The 19,163-nt window shown below is 42.6% G+C and overlaps 1 protein-coding gene across 8 annotated transcripts in view; it reads left to right on the top strand.

Annotated features, from left to right (window-relative positions):
* The first annotated feature begins 16,917 nt into the window (after positions 1-16,917).
* The window catches only part of ARFGAP1 (ADP ribosylation factor GTPase activating protein 1), a 29,529-nt gene continuing 27,283 nt past the window's right edge, over positions 16,918-19,163 (top strand). For 4 of the 8 annotated variants that reach the window (XM_053394483.1, XM_053394482.1, XM_053394485.1 and 1 more), the window contains exon 1: positions 16,920-17,090. The gene's annotated coding sequence lies outside the window, so the exon portion shown is untranslated. Of the gene's footprint in view, positions 17,091-19,163 lie in introns of all 8 variants that reach the window. The other 4 variants (XM_053394481.1, XM_053394484.1, XM_053394480.1 and 1 more) reach the window with 2 other exon arrangements.

A 19,163-nucleotide genomic window follows, 5' to 3' on the forward strand; every position in this document is an offset into this window, starting at 1 on the left:
GAGGTGGTTGGACAGTGTTCTCGAAGCTACCAGCATGAGTTTGACCAAACTGCGGGAGGCAGTGGAAGACAGGAGTGCCTGGCGTGCTCTGGTCCATGGGGTCACGAAGAGTCGGACATGACTAAACGACTAAACAACAACAACAATTGTCACTTGTACAACTTGTACACAGTGAGATTCCCCGACACCCCCCACTCAGCTCTCTTAGTCTTATTTCCCCTCCTTTACTGACGCACACCCACCAAACCCAAAAGTCAGTTGCCCTGTTGTTATCTTTTCATTCAGCAGCCTAACAGCCCACGGATAGAAGCTGTTCTTTACCCTGTTGGTGCGACTAATCATGCTTCTATATCTTCTGCCTGAGGGCAGGAGATCAAGAAAGTGCCGGCCAGGGTGTGAATCATCCCTGAGAATTTTCTTCACTCTCCTGAGGCAAGTTCTTCTGCAATGTCATCCAGCGGATTCACGGGACAGCCCATAATATCTTGTGCTGAATTCACCACCCTCTGTAGGCACTTCCTAACAGATTATGTCAAACCAGCATACCACACCGTGATGCAGTATGAAAGGACACTTTCTATTGTCCACCGGTAGAAGGAGATCATCAAATGTTGATTGACATCGTTCTTTTGCAATATTCTGAGATGGAGTCTCTTGCATTGCAGGGGGTTGGACTAGATGACCCTCATGGTCCCTTCGAACTCTACAGTTATGTGGTTCTATGATTCTAGGAATCCCTGGGTTGAAATGCCAGGGCTTTCCATTGCCTGATCCGCTGAAACCTACAGTAGTACTTGGATCACACCGTAGCTCATGGGATAGAAATGTCAAATTTACTTACGTTCATGAATCATGACTGAGAAGCAGTCTCCCCTTTTGCAAAATTGATGGTGTGGCAGAGAATCTGAGCACAGGATCTCTGCTGTAAACCCCTTTGCATTTCCTGAATAAATATCATTTTAGAGAGAGAGAGAGATAAGCAATAAAGAGCAAGAAGGGAGGTGATACCTTTTTATTTGATTATTAAAACATCAAACTAAATTGAACACACTTGCTGGAATCATACACCCAGTGGGCTACGAGAAATGAATAGATAGGGAAGAGATAGACACGGAGAAAGGAGATACCTGTATATCAAATGGCAGGAGTATAAAAGAGCAAAAAAATAAAATAATTCAGATGCCTTTGCCCATCAAAATGACAAACGGAACACAGAACACACAAAGGAGAAATGCAAAGCAGAAATGAAAACATGAGGCAGGAGTTGTTCCCTGCTCTATACAACAATTTGAAATGCATTATTAAAAACAGTTAAATTACAGCCACAGGAACAGGGCTGAGGAGCCCATTCACACGTGTCTTGCTATTCGATTTCCACACCTCCTTTCAGCAAAGGCTCCCCAAAAGGCTAACACAACAAGATTAATTCAAGCTGGCTGGATATTGAAAATCAGCAAACAGTAATAAAAGAGAAGAGAAAGTGGCAGGGAGAATAAAAAATCCACCCCCCATTTGAAGCCCATAAGAATGCAGGTCTCCTCACCTGGCACAGGAGTGACATTTATGGCTTGATTACAATGGCAATGGCAAGTGGGGACTTGCACATGAGACAGACGCAGTCATGGATAAAACCCCACAAACCCAATTGCTGCTCAGCTGCTTGACATCTAGCGGGAAGACCAACACACCCATACAGAGTTTTTCTCTTTTTTTCATTCCCTGCTTTCCCAGTTCTGTTTGACTGGTTCTTCTAGGATAAGTGTAGTTTGGGTAATCTTTACAACAACCCTGCAAGGCGGAATCACGATCATCCTCACTCTCACATTGCAGGCAGGGCTACGGTTGCTTCTGGGTGAGCATTGATCCTGACTTGTTTGCACAAAGTTTGTGGGTAGGTCATTAAAACAACAAAAGCCATTTAAAGAGGATTTGTTCTGGTTTGCTTGCAGGGATAGTATACAATGGACTCAATAGGGAGCGGGTGGTGCTGTGGTCTAAACCACTGAGCCTCTTGGGCTTGCCGATCAGAAGGTCGGCGGTTCGAATCCCCAATATGGAGTGATCTCCCGTTGCTCTGTCCCAGCTCCTGCCAACCTAGCAGTTCGAAAGCATGCCAGTACAAGTAGATAAATAGGTACCACTGTGAGGGGAAGGTAAATGGCGTTTCCATGCGCTCTGGTTTCTGTCACGGTGTTCTGTTGAGCCATAAGTGGTTTAGTCCTGCTGGTCACATGACCCAGAAAGCTGTCTGTGAACAAATGCTGGCTCCTCAGCCTTAAAGCAAGATGTGTGCCACAACCCCATAGTCGCCTTTTACTAGACTTAACCATCCAGGGGTCCTTTACCTTACCTTTTACCTTTAGAATGGACGTTGTACAATAAAACATATTAAATGTGTATCAACGTGCAATATACAGTGGTACCTTGGGTTACATACGCTTCAGGTTACAGACTCTGCTAACCCAGAAATATTACCTTGGGTTGAGAACTTTGCTTCAGGATGAGAACAGAAATCGGGGCAGCAGCAGGAGGCCCCATTAGCTAAAGTGGTACCTCAGGTTAAGAACAGTTTCAGGTTAAGAACAGACCTCCATAACGAATTAAGTTCTTAACCTGAGGTACCACTGTACACATGTGACACTAGATGGCGATAGTGAGCTATGCCAAGTGCAATGTATTTTTCAAAACGTTTTTTAAAAAAACATTTCCGCAGCGTTTTTTTATACGTGTGTAGATTCCATCAATATTGTGTCAAGCGATTGCTATCCCACTTTGAGGTTTCATTACGACTGTATATGATCATACAATCATAGAAATGTAGAGGTGGAGGGGACCCCCTGAGGGTCATTTAGTCCAACGCCCTGCAAGAAAGGAATGTTAAAGCCAGCTGTCACAGCCAGCATTGGAAGATTTTGGCTCACGCAGTAGGAGAAGCCAAGAGCATTACTGCAGACACACTGCAGAGTGTGACCAGCTAGTAATTCAATACAGACAACAAGTTTCACGTAGCACTAACACGAATTGAGTGTTTGATAGCTTGGCAGTTTCCCAAACATTTTATTTATTTTTTTTGTAATATTTTTATTGAACAATTTTTTTATATAACAGAAACAGAACATACATGAACAGACATTCAACAATAATAAAACATAAAACAAGTACCATTTCATGACCCAATTTCTAAACCTTACTTCCTCGACCTCCTCTTACTTCCCGTTTCTGTATTCCAGCTTCTTACAGTTATTCAGCGAAATCTTGCCTTGTTTTATTATAAATTTATGCTAATCAACCTTATTCTCTTTGTCATAACCATTACTAATAGTAACCATTTATTTTAATCCAACATCATTCTAACTGTCTCCAATTTTATGATATTTCTTTAAATAGTCCTTGAACTTTTTCCATTCTTCTTCCGCCGCTTCTCTTCCCTGGTCTCGGATTCTGCTCGTCATCTCTGCCAAACTCATATAGTCCATCACCTTCATCTGCCATTCTTCCAGTGTGGGTAGTTCCTGTGTCTTCCAGTACTTTGCAATGAGTATTCTAGCTGCTGTTGTAGCATACATAAAGAAGGTTGTATCTGTCTTTAGCACCCCCTGGCCGACAATACCCAAGAGAAAGGCCTCTGGTTTCTTGGGGAAAGTATATTTAAATACCTTTTTCAGTTCATTATAAATCATTTCCCAGAATGCCTTAATCTTCGGGCATGTCCACCAGAGGTGAAAAAATGTGCCTTCCTTTTCCTTACATTTCCAACATTTATTATCAGGCAAATGGTAGATCTTTGCAAGCTTGACTGGGGTTATGTACCACCTATAAATCATTTTCATTATATTTTCTCTTAAGGCGTTACACGCCGTAAACTTCAACCCGGTGGTCCACAACTTTTCCCAGTCAGCAAACATGATGTTATGACCAATGTCCTGGGCCCATGTAATCATAGTTGATTTAACCATTTCATCTTGTGTGTTCCATTTCAGCAGCAGATTATACATTTTTGACAAATTCTTAGTACTGGATTCTAACAGTTCAGTCTCTAATTTTGACTTTTCCACCTGGAAGCCTATTTTTCTGTCTAGTTTAAACACTTCATTTATTTGGTGATAATGTAACCAATCTCTCACCTTCCCTTTTAATTTTTCAAAACTCTGCAATCTCAGTTTGTCCCCTTCCTTTTCCAAGATTTCCCAATATCTTGGCCATTTCGACTCCATATTTAACTTTTTAACTGCCTTAGCTTCCATTGGTGATAACCATCTTGGAGTCTTATTTTCCAGCAAGTCCTTATATCTAACCCAGACATTCAGCAGTGCTTTTCTGACAATATGATTTTTGAAACTTTTATGCGCTTTAACCTTGTCATACCACAAATATGCATGCCACCCAAAAATATTGTTAAATCCTTCCAAGTCCAAAATGTCTGTGTTTTCAAGAAGCAGCCATTCTTTTAGCCAGCAGAAAGCTGCCGCTTCATAGTACAATTTAAAATCTGGCAGGGCAAACCCCCCTCTTTCCTTTGAATCCGTTAATATCTTAAATTTTATTCTGGGCTTCTTGCCCTGCCAGACAAATTTAGATATATCTTTCTGCCACTTCTTGAAACAGTCCATTTTATCCATTATTTGTAATGCTTGAAACAAAAACAACATTCTTGGCAATACATTCATTTTTATAACTGCAATTCGACCTAACAAGGAAAGCTTCAAGTTTGACCATATCTCTAGATCTTTTTTCACTTCTGTCCAAGTTTTTTCATAATTGTCTTTAAATAAATTCACATTCTTAGCTGTCATATTCACACCCAAATATTTCACTTTTTTAGCCACAGTCAACCCCGTCTCATTCTGAAACCTTTCTTTTTCAATCTGTGTTAGATTTTTCTCCAATACCTTAGTCTTTAACTTATTCAATTTAAATCCTGCCAATTGACCAAACTCTTGGATTATTTCCAAAACTCTTTTCGTGCTAGCTTCTGGCTCCTGTAATGTAAGTACCAGGTCATCTGCAAATGCTCTCAATTTGTATTGTTTGGCTCCGACCTGAATCCCTTTAACCAACTGGTCCCTCCTGATCATATTAAGCAAAACCTCAAGGACCGATATAAAAAGTAATGGGGAGATAGGGCACCCCTGTCGTGTCCCTTTTTCAATCTTAAACTCTTCTGTTACAACATTATTTACAATTAATTTTGCTTTCTGTTCAGAATATATTGCACCTATACCATTTTCAAACCCTTGACCTACTCCCATCCCCCGGAGGTTCTTCAACATAAAACTCCAAGAAATGTTGTCAAAGGCTTTCTCGGCATCCACAAATATCAAAACAGCCTTAGTGTTTATATTCACTTCCAACTTCTCCAAAATGTCAATTATATTCCTTACATTGTCCGACAAATGCCTTTTCGGGAGAAAGCCCGCTTGGTCCCCATGAATCTCCTCCATCAAAACTCTTTTCAATCTCTTTGCTAAAACATCAGCAAAGATTTTGTAATCCACATTTAGTAAGGAGATGGGTCGGTAGTTCTTAAGTTGGGTCTTTTCAGTCTCTGTCTTTGGTATAAGTGTAATGTAGGCCTCTCTCCACGTATCGGGTGCCCTTTTCCCCTTCATAATCTCGTTACAGACTTCCTTCAAAGGTTGTATAAGCCCTTCCTTCAAAACTTTGTAATATTTGGAAGTCAGTCCATCTGGTCCAGGTGATTTGCCCAACGTCATATTTTGAATAGCATCTTCTATTTCCTGTGCTGATATCTCCTGGTTCAAAATTGTCTTACTTTCCTGCAAAATCTTTTTCAGCCCATTTTTCTCGAGGAATTGTTGTATATCTGTTTCTTTCTGCGGCCCTTGTGTATACAGTTGTCTAAAGTAGCTCTGAAAACAGTTCCTAATTTCCACTGGGTTACATATGTTCTTTCCCTCCACTTCTAAGTTTGTTACCGTGTTGAGTTTTTGTCTCTTCTTTATTTGCCAAGCCAATAACTTGCCACATTTATCTGCAGATTCAAAAGTCTTTTGTCTCATTTGTTTAATTTTCCATTCTATTTCTTGATTCATCAGTTCCATATATTGTGTTTGGTACAATTTAATTTCTCTTAGAATCTCTTGCGATTTTGGCTTCAATCTTAATTTCCTTTCCCCTTCTTTTATCTTATCTAAAATTTTCTCCTTCCTCTCATTTTGCTTTCTTCTCTTTAATGTATTTTGTTGTATCAAAAACCCTCTCATCACGGCTTTACTTGCGTCCCATACTATTCTTTTTTCTACTTTAGTCCTTAGATTAATTTCAAAATAATCTTTCAGAGTTTTTTGGGCCTTTTTACAGATCTCCTCGTCTCTAAATAAGGTGTCATTCATTCTCCATCTGAAAGAGCCAGTTGTTGTTTGCTTCATCACCATCTTTACTGCATTATGGTCGGAGAGAGTTTTTGGGCAGATTTCCACTTTCTTTATGTTCGGCGCCATACCGCTAGTCACCCAAATTTGGTCGATCCTAGTCCATGTCATTTTGGCTTCAGAAAAGAAGGTTCCCTCTCTCTCTAATGGGTGTTTTGTTCTCCAAATGTCAATCAAGTCCATATTGTCAGTCATTTCAAAAAAGGTTTTTGGTAGTCTTCCATCTTTTGTGACTACCTGTCTTTGTGCTTTGTCCATATTTGTTGAAACTACTCCATTCATGTCTCCCATCATAATCAGTTTATAGTCCATATAGTCCGTTAAAGTCTCATACAACTTCTTAAAGAATTCTGTTTTCCCTTCATTTGGTGCATATACCCCCACTATCAGAAATTTTTCTCCTTGAAATTGAATTTCAATTGTCAAATATCTTCCTTGATCATCTTTAAAGATTTGTTTCGGCTGCAGATTTTCCTTTACGTAGATCACCACTCCTCTCTTTTTTACTTTATCTGAAGATATAAATTCTTGTCCCAGTCTCTTATTTATTAACAATTTTCTATGTGCTCTTGTCACATGGGTCTCTTGTAAACAAATCAAGTCCAAATGATCTTTCTTTAAAGCATGAAATATATTTTTTCTTTTTCGGGGGTTGTTTAGACCATTACAATTCCAAGTTAGAAGTTGCAAAGCCATGATGGGGTTATTTAATTCCTCCTACAGCTCCCAATTGTTGTTCGTCCTTTGTCGGTGGTTCTGTGTCTTTGTCTAATCTTGAAGGATGTCCTTCTCCTGGATGGGTCTCTTTCTGTAGGTCTTCTTCGTGTTCTCCCAAGAACTTGTCTTTATCACTCACTGTTTTTATTCTTCTTTTCTTTCCTTTGTATTTAAAAGACAAGCCTTGGGGAAACTCCCACCTGAATAGTATGTAGTTCCTCTTGAGTAGTGTCACCAAATCCTTATAAGGACCTCTTGCATCCAAGATACTTTTAGGGATGTCTTTAAAAATCTCAATACAAAAATCCTCAATCCGAAGGGTTGTTTGATAATGCAGGTTCAATATTTTATCCCTCTCTTCTTTGGATCTTAGAGTTATCAAGCAATCTCTGGGTCTATTCTTCTTCTGCCTTGTTCCCAACCTAAATGCACTCTCTATTTTGAATTCTTCTTCTTTCAAGTCTTGCTTCCAAAAGTCAGAAAACTCTTTTGTCAAATAATCCACCAAGTTGTCTCCTTCTTTTTCCGGCACAAGTCTAATCCTTAGGTTTTTCTCTTTGCGTTGCATATCCTGCATAGAAAGTGTCAGTTCATACTCATCCAATTTCCTGTACACCGGTGGAAGTTTCCCTTCAACAGCAGTAGCAATTTCCTTCGCTTCTTCGGCTATCTTTCGCGTTGTAGATGAATCTTCCAATAGTTTCCCAATAGCTTCTGCATTAGAGTTCACTTTATTTCCAAGGTCAGTTATACTTTTTGTATTCAGATCAATTTTCCCAGAGATTTCTTCAATTTTCTTATTTGTTTCAGCACCTTGCTTCTTTAATTCCTCTAAAGAATCACTTATTTTTCCCAAGGCCTTTGTAAACGCATCTTCTGAAGACATTGTTTTCGCTCTTGCCTTTGTTGCAGCTGCAGTTCCCGGGGCCCCTGATACAGAGGCCCTTCTTTGCATAGAAGAGTCCACTTTGTATTGTCTACCAGATCTCAAAGTTGTTTCTTGTGGATCTTCTTTCTGTTTACCATCTGCCATAACAAAGTTTTTCGTTCAAGGTCATTCCCACACTCTTAAACTGTCAACAATAAAGAGTTCTCAGGTTTTAAATTCCACTTAGTTGCTGAAGCTAGCCAAATCCTCTAGAGGGCGCAAAATCAGTTTCTGAACTTTAAATTGTTCCCACACTTCCAAAAACAAAAGCCCTCCAAGTCCCTTACTTTGTAAAAGATCCAAATTAAAAGTGTCCTGCAAATGACATACTATGTAACCAAATACGATGTTTCAAGTTGAGAGTAACCAGAGTCTATATATCAGTTACTTTCTAACCTTATTTGTAGCAACCGTCTTTAGCGGTGTCTTTCCTCCGGCAGTCCGACCCCCAGGTAGATCAGCAGCGGTAATCAGTTCAATCTCCTTTAAATTAGGCAGGAAATCCCTTTAAAATCTTCTTCCCCCCCCTCCCCTGCCTTTTGGGGGGGAGTTCTTTGCTTGGTGTTGGGTTTCTTAGCTCATAAAAGCTCCTGTCAAAAGTTACAGCTTCACTGTCTTTCGCTTTAATCTTGCTACAGGACGGTAAGCAGACTTCCTTTTTAGTACTTATCCGTCTCGGTGCCCAAATTCATTAATTTTGACGTCCAATTTGTAATGCAAACTCAGTCCTACTCACGGAAAGTTGCTCTCTTTTAGTCCGAAATCTTCGGAAGAAGTCAGCGCTCTCCGCTGATGGCGACGCGGCTTCGCTTCGCAGGCTGGGTAGAAGCGACTCTCAGCACCGCTCCACGCACCCCTCCGCTGATCTATAGCCTTTAAAAAGGCTATTTCACAACGTCGGGGGCGGGGCGAAGGTGCCCGCTGAGTCTCCGGTTCACAGGCTACGCGCCTGTGACTTTTAAGGGTCTTTGCTCCGCCGTGAGCAACAAGACCCGAACCCGCGAAGCAGATCTCTCCCGGAGCTCCGGGAGAAATCCGCCATTCAGCGCTGGCGCTAACCCGGAAGTCTCAGTTTCCCAAACATTTTATAGCAGCCCCCAGAGAGAAGTGTTGGGCCTGTCTGTGCGAATAACTTCTTCTTTTTATAAGGTATCAGTCTTGGAAGATGGGAAGGGCCGGTTTCTAACAAAATGATGTTTGTTGACTCGCATCCTTCCAACCCTGTGAGAGTCGAGAACAGCGAGTGGGACGCGCACAGAAGAAATCTCTCTATGGGATGTGGGATTTTGTGAATCGGAACAGACGAAGAAGGCTAAGGAAAATAATAAGGGAAAGGGCACAGTTTTCTGACATTTCCTTGTAATGGAACCCTCAGACTTTTACAAGTGAATACTCCTGAAAAATGAAGCCACGGGGCATAGCAGGCATGGGCTGTCGAGGGAAATTAAGGAGAAGCACATGGCGATCCCTGCAATACCAAAGGGCTTTCCCCCTTGATGGGAAACACTTTCTCTGCGGTGATCTAGTGGCTCAAGAAACACATCACATTAATTAGCTGAAGGTACACAACTTCTGGGTTTTTTTTAATAAATATTTATTAAGGTTTTCCATTTTATACAAACAACAAAGAAAAAAAAAGAGATTAAAAAAACACAATAAAGAGACAATATTAAAACACATAGTTTCCAAAACCTAGTTTCCAAACCATCGTCCTTTGACTTCCTCGAACCTCCCCTTCTTGTTTTCTAGATCAAATTATTTATCCAGCAAATCCTAATCTCCTAACTTCACAATTAATTAACCCTTTATTTTCTATTCAGCTTCTTAAATGATTGTAACTTAAACCTTATTAAAACAAAAGAAAAAGAAAACATATTTCTTCCATATTCTTTTACCATAACAGCTAAAAACCATTGGTTTCAATCCAACTCCCTTCAAAATTCAGTAATATTACAATATTTCTTTAAATAGTCCTTAAATTTCTTCCAATCTTCTTCTGCCGACTCTTATCCCTGGTCACGGATTCTGCCAGTCATTTCTGCCAATCCCATACAGTCAATCAGCTTCGTCTGCCATTCTTCCAGAGTGGGTAGATCTTGCGTCTTCCAGTGCTTTGCTATAAGTATTCTTGCTGCTGTTGTTGCATACATAAAAAAAGTTCTATCCTTCTTTGGCACCAATTGGCCGACTATGCCCAGAAGAAAGGCCTCTGGTTTCTCAAGGAAGGTATATTTAAATACCTTTTTCATTTCATTATAAATCATCTCCCAGAAGGCCTTAATCCTTGGGCACGTCCACCAAAGGTGAAAGAATGTACCTTCAGTTTCCTTACACTTCCAACATTTATTATCGGGCAAATGATAGATTTTTGCAAGCTTGACTGGTGTCATGTACCACCTGTATATCATTTTCATAATATTCTCTCTTAAGGCATTGCATGCCGTAAATTTCATACCGGTGGTCCACAACTGTTCCCAGTCAGCAAACATAATGTTATGACCAATATCTTGTGCCCATTTGATCATTACAGATTTAACCGTTTCATCCTGCATATTCCACTGCAATAGCAAGTTATACATTTTTGACAAAATCTTAGTTTTAGGTTCTAGCACTTCTGTTTCTAATTTAGATTTTTCCACCTGGAAGCCAATTTTCTTGTCTAGATTGTACACCTCCAAGGTACACAACTTCTGAACAACTGATTGGTTTAAAATTGGGAAAGCAGTACGACAAGGCTGTATTATTGTCTCTCTGCTTATTTAACTTATATGCAGAATTCATCATGCGAAAGGCTGTACTGGATGAATCCCAAACCGGAATTAGGATTGCCGGAAGAAATATCAACAACTTCAGATATGCACATGACACAACTTTGATGGCAGAAAGTGAGGAGGAATTAAAGAATCTCTTAATGAGGGTGAAAGAGAAGAGTGCAAAATATGGTCTGAAGCTCAATATCAAAAAAACAAAGATCATGGCCACTGGGCCCATCACCTCCTGGCAAATAGAAGAGGAAGAAATGGAGGCAGTGAGAAAATTTACTTTCTTGGGCTCCATGATCACTACAGATGGTGACAGCAGTCACGAAATTAAAAAAACGCCTGCTTCTTGGGAGAAAAGCAGTGACAAACCTAGACAGCATCTTAAAAAGCAGAGACATCACCTTTCCAACAAAAGTCTGTATAGTTAAAGCCATGGTTTTCCCAGTAGTAATGTATGGAAGTGAGAGCTGGACCATAAAGAAGGCTGATCGCCGAAGAATTGATGCTTTTGAATTATGTTGCTGGAGGAGACTCTTGAGAGTCCCATGGACTGCAAGAAGATCAAACCTATCCATTCTGAAGGAAATCAGCCCTGAGTGCTCACTGGAAGGACTGAGGCTGCAATACTTTGGCCACCTCATGAGAAGAGAAAACTCCCTGGAGAAGACCCTGATGTTGGGAAAGATTGAGGGCACAAGGAGAAGGGGACGACAGAGGACAAGATGGTTGGACAATGTTCTCAAAGCTACCAGCATGAGTTTGACCAAACTGCGGGAGGCAGTGGAAGACAGGAGTGCCTGGCATGCTCTGGTCCATGGGGTCACGAAGAGTCGGACACGACTAAACGACTAAACAACAGCAATCCAACTTCAGACTTATGGGAAACAGATGCAGCCGAGGATCCTATAAGGCAAAACCTCTGGTCCTTCATCTTTCGTTGGACTGCGTATCCCACCATCCCTGATGCCTGCACATGCTGGCAGGGACTGCTGGGAATTGGGATCATAGAATCATAGAGTTGGAAGAGACCACAAGGGTCATCCAGCCCAACCCCCTGCAATATGGGATTTTTTTTGCCCAACGTGGGGCAAAATATTTGAAATCTACCTAATCCTGAAGAATAATTATCATGAAACAACCCACACAGATGCTTTGGACAAATGCTGCTCATAGACTGTTTTTCTCCCTGCTATACCTCCTGCCAAATCATCGGCCTTCACAGAGACCCGAGTTCAAATCCCGCTTGAAACTCAGTGAAAGCTAGCACCTCTTAGCATTAAAGTACCTCCATGGTTTATGCAGCAATCTTATATCCTGCAGCATATAAAATGGGAATGGGGCATGCTTCTTTAAAACACCTGTGTACAGGTGCCATAGAACAGCCAATCAGGGCTTCTGGGCTCTCATTATCTTACTATATTTTTGAAATCTTTTTTCTTCTAAATGTCCATCAGCCCTGCACATTTGAAGCTTGTTTATTGTGGCAAACGCCAATGAAAAATAGCCAACGTGATTTCCTTGTGCGATTGGAAGCCGCAAGCCAAGCAGACTTAATCTGCCCTCCTGAAATATTATTTGACACTGTTTGTACAAAGCAGCCCTCTGTAGTCAGAGCCTGCCTCTTTCATCCTTTCCCATCCAGGCATATTTTACTGCAGGAGAGCTGAGAAAGTCCAAGCCCATCAGTTGCCCCCCATGTCGTGCATAGTATTCCCTAGCCATCATGAATTTCCTTAGTTATGGGGGCCTGAGCACCCCACGGTGGAACACCCACAGCCGTTCCTTAACGTGCTTCCTCCTTCCTCTTGAGCTGCTGAAAAACTGTGGCAAATATACCAACCAAGCAGTAGCTGTGTGTTTTCCAGACAATTTGTAAATCATAACTCCTGTGGAAAAGCGGCATCAGCGCTTGCCAATTGACTGGGGGCAATTTTGATCACGGCCACTGATTTAGCTGTCCAGACTGTGCATGAATATTCTTGGCTGGTAAATTAACCAAGGCAGAGCATGAGAGGGAAAAACAATGAGGGAGAGAGAGAGAAATGAGAAAGGCTGTCCAACAGTGCTCCCTTGAGGCTATGTGTATGAAGTGTTCAGTCTGAGAGAGAGGCATGTTCAGCCAAATCAGCATTGCTAATTTGGACCTATGCCAATAAGAGAGTTATTCAGGGCCAAGCTAAACCTGACTGGCATCAAGTTCACACAGGCATTTTTTAACTTGATTAAAAATATTTCCATGCTGTTTTTCATATTGTTATTTTTAAAAAAGAATAGTCAGTGTTTTAATTGTGGAAAAAACGAGTCTGCAACCAAGCAATTCAATAAAAACATTCAGTGGGAACAGAAGGCAAAAGCGGAGCGACTATAACAAAGAGGTAGAACCACAACCTGCCTAGGAAAACAAAAAGTTCTCCATCTGCTCCCTAAATAACAGGAAAAACTTCCATGCTGGACTGACAGTCTAAGGAGGTTGTTCCATTGGTAGGGAGCCAGTACCAAAAAGGCCCTCTCCACAATTGCCACCTGCCTAAGCTCTAACGGCAGGAGCACTCAGGTGAGGCTAAAATACCCACCCACCTAGGGGAGGCTGAAAGCTGTGTTGCTTTGGTTCTTTCCTGTAACTCCTGGAGTCAGACATTCCTATCCCACCTCTGCACTTTGAATGTGTGGATAGCATCATTGCAAAGATATGGAGCAGATACTGAGGTCATGCGGGGAGAGGAAGGGAGCCCAGCTGTGCAAGTGAAACAACACTCCTGCAGTGTGGGGGGAAAACCCTATATTCCTATGAAACTGCTTTATACCGGGGCTGGATCTACACTGATGTTATTAGAATGATAATAGATATCTTGTGCTAAAACATCACAGGGCTTAGGTAAAGGTAAAGGGACCCCTGACCATTAGGTCCAGTCGTGGCCGACTCTGGGGTTACGGCGCTCATCTCGCTTTATTGGCCGAGGGAGCCGGCGTACAGCTTCCGGGTCATGTGGCCAGCATGACTAAGCCGCTTCTGGAGAACCAGAGCAGCGCACGGAAACGCTGTTTACCTTCCCACCGGAGCGGTGCCTATTTATCTACTTGCACTTTGACGTGCTTTTGAACTGCTAGGTTGACAGGAGCAGGGACCGAACAACGGGAGCTCACCCTGTCGCGGGGATTTGAACAGCCGACTTTCTGATCGGCAAGCCCTAGGCTCTGTGGTTTAACCCACAGTGCCACCAGCGTCCCATCACAGGGCTTACTTCTTAATTAAAGCACTTTTTTTACCTTGCCCCCCCATCAAAACACTGGTTGCTCTGCTGAGCCCTCTAGTGTCACATTTTAGTAACACATTATGAACCTTAAAAATAGGATGCCATGTGTCCATATACGTTATCAAAATCCTTCCTTAGCGTTAAAAACCGTGAGTGTAGATCTGCCCCAGGTGAGGCTATTGATCCATCTAGTGCAGTGTTGCTTACCCTGACTGGCAGCAAATCAGAGGGTCTCTGGCAGAGAGTGTATCTCATCGCCTGCTGCTACCCAATCCATTTTTTAAAAAACCAGCTGGATTTCCCAAGGATTGGACGTGGTCCAGTACTTTTTTTAATAGAAAAAAATGGTACTGGCACTCACCATGAAATTATTCCAGTAAGTGCCACACTATTAACATTTAAGAGAGAGAAATGGGGCTGGCACTTTGTACACTTGAGTTCTCCTGGGGGGGGGGGAGCACTGGACATGGTAAAAGGTAAAGGTAAAGGGACCCCTGACCATTAGGTCCAGTCGTGGCCGACTCTGGGGTTGCGGCGCTCATCTCGCTTTATTGGCCGAGGGAGCCGGCGTACAGCTTCCGGGTCATGTGGCCAGCATGACTAAGCCGCTTCTGGTGAACCAGAGCAGCACACGGAAACGCCGTTTACCTTCCCGCCGGAGTGGTACCTATTTATCTACTTGCACTTTTGACGTGCTTTCGAACTGCTAGGTTGGCAGGAGCAGGGACCGAGCAACAGGAGCTCACCCCGTCGCGGGGATTCGAACTGCCAACCTTCCGATCAGCAAGTCCTAGGCTCCGTGGTTTAACCCACAGCGCCACCCACATCCCCTGGACATGGTACTCAGCTGCTGAGTTTGGGTCCCTCCAAATCTAACCCTCCGATGATTAGGCACACTCAGTTTGGTGGCATGCAGAAAAAAAAGGGGGGCTCTACTTTCTCCTCTGCCCCATAGAAGCAAACATTTTCAAGTGCATCTGCAGTTTTAATACACACACACAAAATACTTTGCCTCCCCAAAGTTCCAGAAACATGACTCTAATTAAGCACTCCAATGTAATGTATATATGGGAACCGCAGCACGTTTTGTTTCTGTTTAGCAGAACATCTCACGCGTGCCTGATGTTTCACTGCTCCCTCCAGTGTTCACATATTTTGGAGTCCGTTTCCTTCTCTCCGGCAGGAGGAGGCAGCTACAGATGTTAAGCATCATTAGCATGAATGAGAGTGACTGTAAAATCTCCCACGTATCCCAAGGAAGACGAAGAGGCTGCAGCAGAGCTAAGCATATGCAAGACAGGAACACACTGAAAATGAGCAGTTTGGCATTGTCCCTGTGGGCTGCTGACGTGACCGTTAGTCGAAACCTCTGCAGACTTCAAAGTTGTCAATTAAAAAGAAATTAGCGGCGGATGTGTGATTATGCTCCTGGCATTTATCTCCGGTGAATCCCTGAACATTCACATGTTCTTTCTCGGGTAAATAACGATAAGTTGTTATTTATATCCCCACTTGCAAGGCGGCTTGCAAGGAACATTAAAATGCACTGAAATGCATTTTCAAAACCGCAATGAACCAGCACAGATCAATCTCCGAGTGGTAAGAGATTTCAGGGGTGCCAGTGCAGACGCTGGGTTTGGTTTCCGTAGGGTAATGAAAATAATTGGTAAACCATTACGTATATTTGAAGAGATGCAATGAAAAACTACTAAATAAAGCACTTCTTGCAAAAAGCTTTGTTTGCATAATCAATGCATTTGTTGTTATCAATGCAGTTATAATCAAGGATGCGAGGCCCTATACCATGGCTTACTTGGCTTGCTCTAAAGATGATATCAGATCTTGACAGTTTTGAAAAGAAAAAGTTTTCCCCCCTTAGACTCACATGAATCCAGCAAGACCATTTAGCAAACACCGAAAGTTGCTCTTATTTCTTCATTTCCCCCTTTATATCAAATTCTGAAGCCTAAATGCAGAACATCCAACTATTTTACAGCAATGTTTAATTGTCTTATTTATTCAAGAGACAATGTCCCCGCCTTTATAAGCTAAAACTCAGCACAAGAGGAGCAACTCAGACTGGGGAAGGAAGCGGAAACTAGACAAAACTGCAAAGATTATTAATGCAAGGGCAACGAATGTATATTTCATTGTTCCTAACAATTATCGCCTTGTGTAAAAACTCTGTGTATGAGGCGTTATGGTTTTGTTTGTTCCTATGTTATGTATTTTTGTGTTTTTATGTTGTAAACCGCCCTGTGATCCCCAGATGAAGGACGGTATAGAAATTAAATCAATAATAATAACAACAATAATAATGATAACAATAATAATAACGGCCAGAAAGACCATTAGGTAGCTCGTGAAGTATCATCGAGTGTCGTCTGAAACACACGGGAGTGGATATAACGGGTTGCCGTTTTGTTTAAACCGCGGTCCTAAAACTGCACGTGTGAATCCTCCTTCCTGGAACAACACGCGTGTAGCACTTGAGCGTGCGCCTCCTCCAATGAGCGCTTTTCTCCCGGCTCGCTCGCAGCGACCAATCAGCAGCAGCGACCGTTTCTTCTCCTCCTCCTCCTCCCGGCTTTCTCTCTCCTTAGCGCGCGTCTGTCAATCAACGAGCGCTGCCGTGGCTTTCGGGCGTCTCTAGGACTCTAAGCAGGAGCCGCGTCGAGCTGCTCATTAGCATATCGTGGAGGAGGGGGCGTGGGGCACAAGGTGCCGCGCGCGCGGAGTCGCGGAGGCGCAAAGCGTCTCTCGCGCACGTCCGCACGCACGCACGCGCGGATGGACCCTCAGGAGCCCGCCCTGCCCACATCCCTCCGCTTCCGCCCTCCCTCCTTCGGACTACCCAGAATCCCTTGCGAAGTGGCAACGTAGCCGGCTATGGCGGAAGCTGCGCCTGCGCTGTGAGAAGAGAAGGGAAAATATATATATATTTTTTTTCATTGAGGGAGAGAAGCCGAAGCCGGGTGAGAGGCTTGACTGACTGGTAGCGACTGCGTTGCACCCGCCGCGCCACCGAACCCGCCAGGTACAACCCGTGGGCCGAGGAGATAGTTATCATTATTGCTATCATCCTCATTATTATTATTTAAAAGAAGAAGAAAAGGAGGGGAGAGAGGCGTCCCCCCCATTTCTACCTCAGGCCACATCCTCATCTTCGAGGGTGAGGGTCGGCATCCCCCTCCCCCTCCATAATAATAATAATAATTTAAAAAAACCCTCTGGCCCTGAGTTCGAATTCTGGTTTACCTCAGGAACTCTGGTGTTGGTGGGGTTCTGGAGGGAATCGCTTCCTGACCCCCCAGGAGTGTGGGTGAAGGGGGTTGGCTTTTCATAGGATCATAGGGACCACGAAGCGCCATCTAGTTCGACCTCCTGCAACGCAGGAATCTTTTGCCCCCAACGTGGGACTCGAACCCGCTACCCTGAGGTGAAGAGTCTCACGCTCTGCGGATTCAGGGTATATAGAGGGCTCTGCTTTCATCATCATCATCGCCATCATTTATTTATTATGATTTTGATTTATTGCATTGATGCCTCACCTTTTCCTCCGAGGAGCTCAAGGCGGATTACGTGGTTATCTCCTCATTTAGCCCCTACAACAACAGCTGGGTGAGGTAGGTTGAGAGGCATTGATTGATTCCCCCAAGGTTGCCCTAACAAGAGCTTCAAACCCTGGTCTCCCATGTCTTAGTCGGACACTATAACCACTGTGCTACGCTGGCTTTCATAATTATCATCATTTCCTTTATTTATTTAATTTGTATACCGGTCTTTCTCCAAAGATCTCAGGGTGGTTAACAGTATAAAAATACAAGATAAAAGCACAAAATATGTAATAAAGACAAGAAGAGGAGCAAATCAAACCAATAAGCGCCCAACACCTCCCAATCCCACAAACACGCTTATGGGATGTTGATCAGCCAAAAGGCCTGGTTCATCATCATTGTTTAGCTTCAAAGTCATGGGGCAAGAGGATGGTAACCAGTTAAAAACCAGGAAGCAGAGAGTAGGAATGTATACAGGCAGTTCCCACAATGGAGGGATGATGATGGCGGTGGTGATGTATAAATATATATACTGCTTAATGCCAAAAATGGCTTTAAGGCAGTTGGCTAAATTGGACTTTTCTAAGCAGGATGTAAGATGCAGGTTTCCACAAGGATCAGTTTGGGAAATTGTCTTCTTTAATGAACTGGAGTTTGAGGTGAATAGTGAGGTGGAAATGTTTGCTGCTGATGCCAAGTTGCTCCCATACTGGGTGAATGGGCAGTAAGATGTTCAAGATCTGCACTGCTTGCTCATTTGCTACAGGGACAGGCTCAGGGTGTTACTATTATTATACAAAGCCCTTAACGATTTGGGACCAGTTTACTTGCAAGGTTTCCTTACCCTACATGCGCCCAGTCAACCACTTCAATTGGCAGAATCGGCACAGCTACAGATGCCATATAATGCCCATTCCATTTTTGTAAGAACTCTGTCATTTAGTGTGGAAGTGCTTACACTTTGAAACCTCCTTCCTATTGAGATCAAGCAGGCATCTTCATTGTACTCTTTTCAGCATCTGCTAAAACATTCCTGTTTAAACAAGACTACCCAGATGATTAGAAAGTTGAGGTCATTTCAGTCAGTTTCAGTATTTAAACTTCTGCATGTTTTAAGGTAGTGTTGTAAGTTTTTCTTGATTTTACTGTTTTAGCTTTTGTAAACTGCTTTGAGGGTTGTTTTTACAATCAAGCAGTGTATAAATTTTAAGAAGTAAATGAAATAAAAGATATGTAAGTGTAGGTATGCACATTGGGACAAAAATTTCTAACTTAACACTGATAGGTGATGGAGGTGACTGACTGAGCAGTAAGGATCCTGAGGTCGTGGTGGAAAGAATGAAGTGTGTGGCAGATGTAAAAAGCGTGTAAAAAGGGATCGATAATTGGAGGAGGGATGAAATACAAGGCTACCAGTATTATCTTTAAGCAGAAATTTGGTGCAATCACTTCGGTGGCAGAACTGCTAAAAAGATATTGCAGTCCTAGAGAAGGTGCAGAAATGGATATTCAGAATGATCCAAGGACTGCTCTCCTATAAGGAAAGCTTGCAA

The sequence above is a fragment of the Podarcis raffonei genome, chromosome 6 (assembly GCF_027172205.1).
Source record: "Podarcis raffonei isolate rPodRaf1 chromosome 6, rPodRaf1.pri, whole genome shotgun sequence".
Taxonomy (NCBI): domain Eukaryota; kingdom Metazoa; phylum Chordata; class Lepidosauria; order Squamata; family Lacertidae; genus Podarcis; species Podarcis raffonei.